This window comes from Delphinus delphis, chromosome 5 (assembly GCF_949987515.2).
Source record: "Delphinus delphis chromosome 5, mDelDel1.2, whole genome shotgun sequence".
Lineage (NCBI taxonomy): Eukaryota > Metazoa > Chordata > Mammalia > Artiodactyla > Delphinidae > Delphinus > Delphinus delphis.
In genome coordinates, this window is record NC_082687.1 from 35,926,060 (window position 1) to 35,934,514 (window position 8,455).

Genomic DNA, 8,455 nt, shown 5'->3' on the forward strand with positions numbered 1-8,455 from the left:
CTGACCAGGCCCACCTGTGAATGACTGCAGACAGGAGGAAATTAACACATCCCATCCAGAGGCTGATGGGAAGTTGGAAATGTTTGACTTTACTCCTTCTCCTGTCAGCATAAAAGAAGCCTGAGTACCAACTCAGGCAAGATGGTTTGGGGGGACATGAATGCACCGTCTTCTCAGTCTGCTGGCTTTCCAGATAAAGTTGCCGTTCCTTGCCCCAACAGCTTGTCTTCTCGACTTATTAGCCTGTTGTGTGGTGAGCAATACGAGCTTGGACTCGGTAACACTACTATGTCACTGGCTTTTGAGAAAAGACCTTGATTGTGAGGTTGACGACAAGGAAACAGGAGACAGGCCTCAAATCTGTCTCCCATATCTGGGGTTCAGGATGAAATTTAAGGGGTTGGGGAACAGCTTGGTATGTGGAAATGCTGGTGGGGCAGGTTTCCATCAGAGGTTTGGAAATTGACCATTTATGGCAAAATACGGCAAAGGGCTTCAGCTCTGGATCTTCCTGGACAACAGACCCTTGGCTTCTGAAAGGGTTCCGGTGTTCAGGTTTCAGTCACATCCTGGTCCTTTGGTTCTGAGTGTTATTTGAGGTCAGAATTTTCTGTGCGCGTGCTTCAGCTGCATGACTTGTGGCTTTGTTCCCTTGTCTCTGAAAAACAACTCAGAATCTTGTCGCTGACAGAGTAGAACCAGTTCAAGCTGGTTCTGTGGTTACAACATGAAATCCTTTCAGGAGACCAATTTACTCTCATGTGGCTCTGACCTCCTAGAGGGCTTTGTCCTCGACATTCTGTCACCAGAAGGTGAAAAAGAGAATGGAGGTTTTGGTAGGCTAAGCTTACAAGTGACATATATTGCTTTCTCTTGCCTTATTTTGGCTGGAACTCAGTCACATGGCTACCTCCATGCAAAATTTGTTTTGAAGCTGCAAGTTTTTGATAGATGGATGAATCGTCAGTATTAGAAGCACTAAAATTACTGTTCTTTTCCCAATGTTCCCAATGACAGCAAGATGTTCAAACATGAAAACCTAAAGGTAAATTGTTTATGTAAAATGCATTCAGTTATAACAGAATTGTAGTAAATTTAAAGGAAAATAAAATTATAAAATTACTTTTTAATAAATACTTATGGAAACTACAAGTTTAAAACATTTTATTTCCAGTAAACCTCTGGCCATATTTTTGTTGGGGGTGTCCGTAATGGCTGTGTGCTTCTCTTCCCAGCTCTGCATTCAGGGATATCACATTGGTAGCTTGAAATCTGCCATGGTGGGAGTATTTACACAGGAGAAGGGAAAAAGCCAAATATCAGGGTTTTTAACCTTCCCACCCCAGGAGAGCTAGTCGTTAAACATTTACCAGCCCTGAACCTAGCATTTGCTGCTAAGTTTACTATATGGAAATTGATATTAAGAGGTATTTTACAAACCTATTGGGAATTGTGGGCACGTTGATCCATAAGTTCAAAAGAAATTAAACAAGTGGGAAAAAATGAAGCAATTATTATCTCTAGAAAAGGCAAAACATATAAATATACTATAATTATAATGCATTATCTGGCTCAGCTAGGGGCAAAATTTTATATAATCATTATCATGAAAGCACCGAATATGGGTTTACTCAAAACTGGAGTGTAATTATATTGGAGGGAAGAGAAACAGGAAGGAGGTCTGTGTAAGGGAGTAAAATCTTTACCTGTTGTATTGGAAGTGGTGACAGGCATGAGAATGTCCCCTCTCAGATCTCTAGATGCAGGGAGCATATCTACCATGGGCCCAGTTACTGCACTTTGAAATCCATCACCATGTTTATGTGGAGGTCATACCCATGGTGTGCTCCCAGCCAATGACTGAGAGATAGGGGATTCCTCCGATGGGTCACTGTGACTCAAGGACTCCCCAGTTGCCTTGCTGACCTTTCCTTATAACTGCTCTGTGGTCTAAGGTAACTCCACCCTATCTTCTGCCCTTCCCTATCTCTTGACTTAGTAAGACCTGCAGGCAGTCTGACAGCATTTCCTAGCCTTCTCCAAGGTCCCTTTCCATTTTTTCTCACAGGCATTTACCCTAAGGAAGTTCTCACTTCTCTGTCTGCCTCTTAGAGGGACTGGGCTAACACTGAAGTCAATAATATCTAAAATTGATGAATCTAATGATTATATCTTTTTTTTCCTTGAAATACACATGTAAGTATCAGAAGAAATAGCTAAAAGCAGTAAAAGTGGTGAAGGGACACACATTTTTAAGTCTTTAGCACTACTTGACTTTTTAATATGTGTATGTATTAACTGTTTTTAACTACATGGTTTAAAAAGTAAAAGACCACTGCTCTAAATATTAGTTGCTTTAGATTGTTGAGGGGAAACAAAATTTTATCTAAACTTTATCATCTGTTCTTCTAGCAATGACTCGTTTCATTTTCATTTTGGATACCAGCAGCGACAGGCTGATTCAATAAACTCCTTGCAAACAGCTCCTCCCAGAGGGAGCAAAATTACCTGCCATCTAAGCGCCACTGCGATGAAAGTACCATTGGCAATGCCCTTGAGTTGTTCTTTCTACATTTAATATAAAGAAAAGGATAATTTTGAGAGACGTTATTTTTTTTTCCTTGTCTCCTCCCCACTTCAGGTAGATAAGCCCTCACTATGACTTTTCCTTGGGGATTTTTGCCAAGTCCATAAAAAGTTATATAAATCCTCAAGAAATTCACTAGAACTTTTAAACAAAATGTAGAACACCTTTTCACACATAGAAAATGTTTGATAAGGGCTTCCCTGGTGGCGCAGTGGTTGAGAGTCCGCCTGCCAATGCATGGGACACGGGTTCGTGCCCCGGTCTGGGAAGATCCCACATGCCGCGGAGCGGCTGGGCCCGTGAGCCATGGCTGCTGAGCCCGCGCATCCGGAGCCTGTGCTCCGCATCGGGAGAGGCCACAACAGTGAGAGGCCCGTGTACCGCCAAAAAAAAAAAAAAAAAAAAAAGCAAAGAGACAAAGTTTTAAAACAAAAAGAGAGAAGAATAGAAAACAGGAGAACCAGAGTTCCAGAGAACACAAGAGGGGAGGAATTAACAAAGAACTATAACCAAAAAATTCCCCTATTTATTTAACCATGAATTCATTTGTTCTCTTTTCAGTTAGTGCCTTCTATATGCCAGACCCTGTGCTGGGTGATGAGAATTTAGCAGTAAACAGGAAAGCAGTAAAATTCCTTATCTCACAGAACTTACTCAGAAATGAAGGTTGTGACTTCTCAAGTAGAAAGAGCCCACTGAATAACATGTGGAATCAATGAAAAAGATTGACAGTGAGACACACCATCATAAATATTCAGAACACTGAGGATGATGAAAAACTCCTAAAATCTCCCAGAAAGAGAAAATCGTTTATACATAAAAGATTGTGAATGAAAAAATAGGCTTATCAACATTCACACTAGAACCTAGAAGACAATGAAACAATGTCTTCACAATCCCAGGGGAAATTTTCTACCTAGAATTACATTCCCAACCTATTAATCAATATGAGGGTAGAATATAGTCATTTTCAGACATTCCAAATTTTCAGAAACTTTACCCATCATATGTCCTTTCTTGGGAAGCTACTAGAAGAGGTTCTTCACAGAATGGAAAGTAAACTAAAAAAGGTGTGGGACCTAGGAAATAGGAACTCCAACACAGGGAGGCAAAGAAAATTCTAGGACAGGATCTGTGTGTCAGACCTAGAGGACAACCAATCCCAATCAGAACAGAAGAAAGCTCCAGGGGACAGCTGTTTGCAGAAAGAGGAAGGGGTGGGGGATAGGTAGGGGGGGAGAAAAACAGATTACTTACCTGATATACATGTATAACTTAGAGGAGATTGACCCTGCTCTCAAGACTTTTGAATGAATAAGGGGTGTGTGGATAAAAAAAGAGTATCATTGTTTTTTTAAAAAAAAGAATAAGCTTTTTAAAAAGGCAATTACTGGGATTTCCCTGGAGGTCCAGTGGTTAAGAATCCTTACTTCCACTGCAGGGGACGTGGGTTCAATCCCTGGTCAGGGACTAAGATTCCGAATGCCTCGCAGGCAATTAAAAAAAGGGGGGGTGGGAATTGTGAAGGAAAGGAAAAGTAATCATAGTATGATATATGGCTCCCTTATGAATAATGCTTACACAGTCATAATAATGTAAACTCTCAATATGTGTTTAATTAAAAAGGATCATATAACTATACTGGGAGGTTAGATGGAGGAAGATTGTGCAAGTTTAGAGAGAAGCTGTTGGAAGTGAAAGATGGTTAATTTGTAGAAAGCAATTGGGAATATGTAAAATGACAGAAAAAAACAAGAAATAGTAGTATAAACATGTTATTTAGAAATGGGGAAATAAATTCCATGAATAGCTAGTTGAAACAAATGTGAGAAGAATGATGGTGGGGATGAGTGTGGCACTGGACACTGTGTTTCAGCACAAGTCTTGTTAAAATCTGAGTACATGTATTTCTCTGATAAAAATTTAAATTATGAAAAGGCAGATGGTTAAAAATTGATGCTACTTAGAGCAGTTGTCAAAAAGTATGTAATGAAATATAAAAAAATTGCTCAATAAATCTATTTTCTTTAACAGCAAAAAAAAATGGACTTCTCTGGCTAGTTCAGACACTCATCTTCTGAATCTGAAGGAAGAGCATAGGAATAAGTCATCCATGAAAGTAAGTCCATGACTGCAGAGCAAAAAGAAATCAGGAAGCGTGCTCACTTCAGCAGCACATATACTGATTCACTTTGCTGTACAGTAGAAACTAACACAACATTGTAAAGCAACTATACTCCAATAAAAAAAAACTATAAAAAAATGAAATAAAATTTGAATTACACAGAGAAGATTAGACACTCAAATTTTATGAAGTGTTCCACATTTTGGGGGAGTTTGCGATTAGCAGAGGCAAACTAGTATATATGGAATGGATGAATAACAAGGTCCTACTGTATAGCACAGGGAACTATATTCAATACCCTATGACAAACCATAATGGAAAAGAGTATGAAAAATAATGTATATTGTATATAATGTATATTGTATATATAGATGTATAACTGAGTCACTTTGCCCTACAGCAGAAATTAACACAACACTGTAAATTAACTATACTTCAAAAAAAAAAGAGAAAGAAATGAGGAAGGGCCTAAAGCAATTTAGAAGTGGGTCTACAGTAAATCATTAAATAGACATAAAGTTCTGATCTGCCTTCTGTTCAGCATTTCTAACTGTCATGGAAGTCTTGTTTATAAGGGAACTCTGAGTCATTTGGCAGCCAGATTAGTACTCATATTCTCTTTCCTTCCTAACAGGGAAGTGGTATAAAATTTGTGGTGTCCAAAAAGAGTAGAAACAATGTTAAATAATGATAAAATATTAAAAACAGAAAGAGATGGGGAGCAGGGAAAGAAAGAGATGGAGCGAGCAAGCAGGTGCATTAAACAGAATTTTATGACTTGACAATTTTTGTTACATTATTATATTGATATAAACTTCGGCAAAAAACTCTTTGAAGCTCCATCTGGAATGAATTTACTACTGGACCAGAAAAATAACTCAGTAAATTCTCGAAGTATTTGAAATGAAAGAGTACTATTCTTTAAATTCCCTCATTTAAATTTTGACAAAATAAGTAAAACACAGAGATTCTCCAAGAAAGAAAAATAATGGAATAAATGAAAGGACCAAACCTCCTTTCCTCCCCTCAATGATTAATGATATAAATAAAGAAGAAGAAAATGTATTTCTTTATAATCCATTCTCAGCCATGTATCTCATTAATAGTTTGTCCTCCCTTTCACTTACTGAAATCATGCTTAATAATGTGTATCAAATGGAAGTTTTCTTTCAGAGCATATGTAGTGTCCTCTACTGGAACAGGACAGCCCCAAGCCTTCAGATGGCCTTTGTAGCAAGTTAGGGGGGAAAAGGAACAATGATGAAGGAGCCCTTCTCCTCCTTCCTCTTCTCTTTCTTCTTCCTCCTGCTCCTTCCCCTTTCCTCCTCTTTCTTTTCGAACAATCTGCTTAAACAAGAGATAAGGAGATCGGCAGAAAGAGAGTAGCTCAGCTTTGCTTAGCACCGCAATAAACAAAAACCAATTAATTACACTAGCTGAGCGTCTTCATCAGCTTAGAGTCTTAAGGAAAGGAGACGCAAAAAGAAAGCATTACCAAATCAACAATATGTGGGTCAAGGGTGAAGTATTTCTCTATCTCAGGAGCCTGTTAAAATTATTCTAGCTTGTGTTATTTGAGGCTATTTGGCAAAATCAACTAAAAAAAGCAATAGACTACAAAAGTAAAGATGAAATATTACCTCCTCCCAAAATATGACACTATAAATAGTTCCTGCCATAGCAGAACCTTTCAAAATCTATTTTTCTAGTGTAATGAAGTGGAAAAATTGAATTCCACAGAATTCCCTTCAGGGAGAATACTGTATCTGCACAGAAGAAATGCCTTGTCTAACCTGTGTAGGTTGGAAGCCAAGAAATTGAGAGGGTCTGAATGTGGGTAGAAAGCTCTACATAAGACAAGTGGATGGATTTTGTGGTAGTTTCAGAAGAGGAAGAGAGAGAGAAAGGAAGAAAAGAAGGGAGGGAAGATGGGGAAGATGGCGGAAGACTAAGACGCGGAGATCACCTTCCTCCCCACAGATACATCAGAAACACCTACTGAACGCTGGCAGAAGACCTCAGACCTCCCAAAAGGCAAGAAACTCCACCACGTAACTGGGTAGGGCAAAAGAAAAAAAGAATAAACAGAGACAAAAGAATAGGGACGGAACCTGCCCCAGTGGGAAGGAGCTGTGAAGGAGGAAAGGTTTCCACACGCTAGAAGCCCCCTCGCGGGCAGACACTGCGGGTGGCGGAGGGGGGAAGCTTCAGAGCCACGGAGGAGAGCATAGCCACCAGGATGTGGAGGGCAAAGCAGAGAGATTCCCGCACAGAGGATCGGTGCCGACCAGCACTCACCAGCCCGATAGGCTTGTCTGCTTACCCGCCACGACTGGCGTGGGCTAGTAGCTGAGGCTTGGGCTTCGGAGCTTACACCCCAGGGAGAGCACTGGGGTTGGCGGTGTGAGCACAGCCTGCAGGGGGTTAGTGCGCCACGGCTAGCCGGGAGGGAGTCCGGGAAAAGTCTGGAGCTGCCAAAGAGGCAAGAGACTTTTTCTTCCCTCTTTGTTTCCTGGTACGCGAGGAGAGGGGATTAAGAGCGCTGCTTAAAGGAGCTCCAGAGACTGGCGCGACACGCGGCTATCAGCGCGGACCTCAGAGAAGGGCATGAGACGCTAAGGCTGCTGCTGCCACCACCAAGAAGCCTGTGTGCGAGCACAGGTCAGTCTCCACACCTCCCTTCCGGGGAGCCTGTGCAGCCAGCCACTGCCAGGGTCCCAGGATCCAGGGACAACTTCCCCGGGAGAACGCACGGCGAGTCTCAGGCTGGTGCAAAGTCCCAATGGCCTCTGCAGCTGCAGGCTCGGCCCACACTCCGTACCCCTCCCTCCCCCTGGCCTGAGTGAGCCCCCGAATCAGCGGCTCCATTAACCCCGTCCTGTCTGAGAGAAGAACAGACGCCCTCCTGCGACCTACATGCAGAGGCAGGGCCAAGTCCAAAGCTGAGCCCCAGGAGCTGTGCAAACAAAGAAGAGAAAGGGAAATCTCTCCCAGCAGCCTCAGGAGCAGCGGATTTAATCTCCACAATCAACTTGATGTACCCTGCATCTGTGAAATACCTGAATAGACAATGAATCATCCCAAATTGAGGAGGTAGACTTTGAGAGCAAGATTTATTATTTTTTTCCCTTTTCCTCTTTTTGTGAGTGTGTATGTGCATGTTTCTGTGTGAGATTTTGTCTGTATAGCTTTGCTTTCACCATTTGTCCTAGGGTTCTATCCGTCCGTTTTTTGTTTTTGCCTTAGTTTTTTTTAACTTCTTAAAACAATTTTTTAATAATTATTTTTTATTTTAATAATTTTATTTTATTTTATCTTTATTTTATTTTATCCTCTTTCTTCCTTTCTTTCTTTCTTTCTTTCTTTCTTTCTTTCTTTCTTTCTTTCTTTCTTTCTTTCTTTCTTTCTTTCTTTCTACTTTTTCTCCCTTTTATTCTGAGACATGTGGATGAAAGGCTCTTGGTGCTTCAGCCAGGAGTCAGTGCTGTGCCTCTGAGGTGAGAGAGCCAACTTCAGGACACTGGTCTACAAGACACCTTCCAGCTCCACGTAATATCAAATGGCGAAAATCTCCCAGAGATCTCCATCTCAACACAAGCACCCAGCTTCACTCAACGACCAGCAAGTTACATGCTGGACACCCTATGCCAAAAAACTAGCAAGACACCCATTAGCAGAGAGGCTGCCTAAAATCATAATAAGTCCAGAGACACCCCAAAAAACACCACCAGACGTGGACCTGC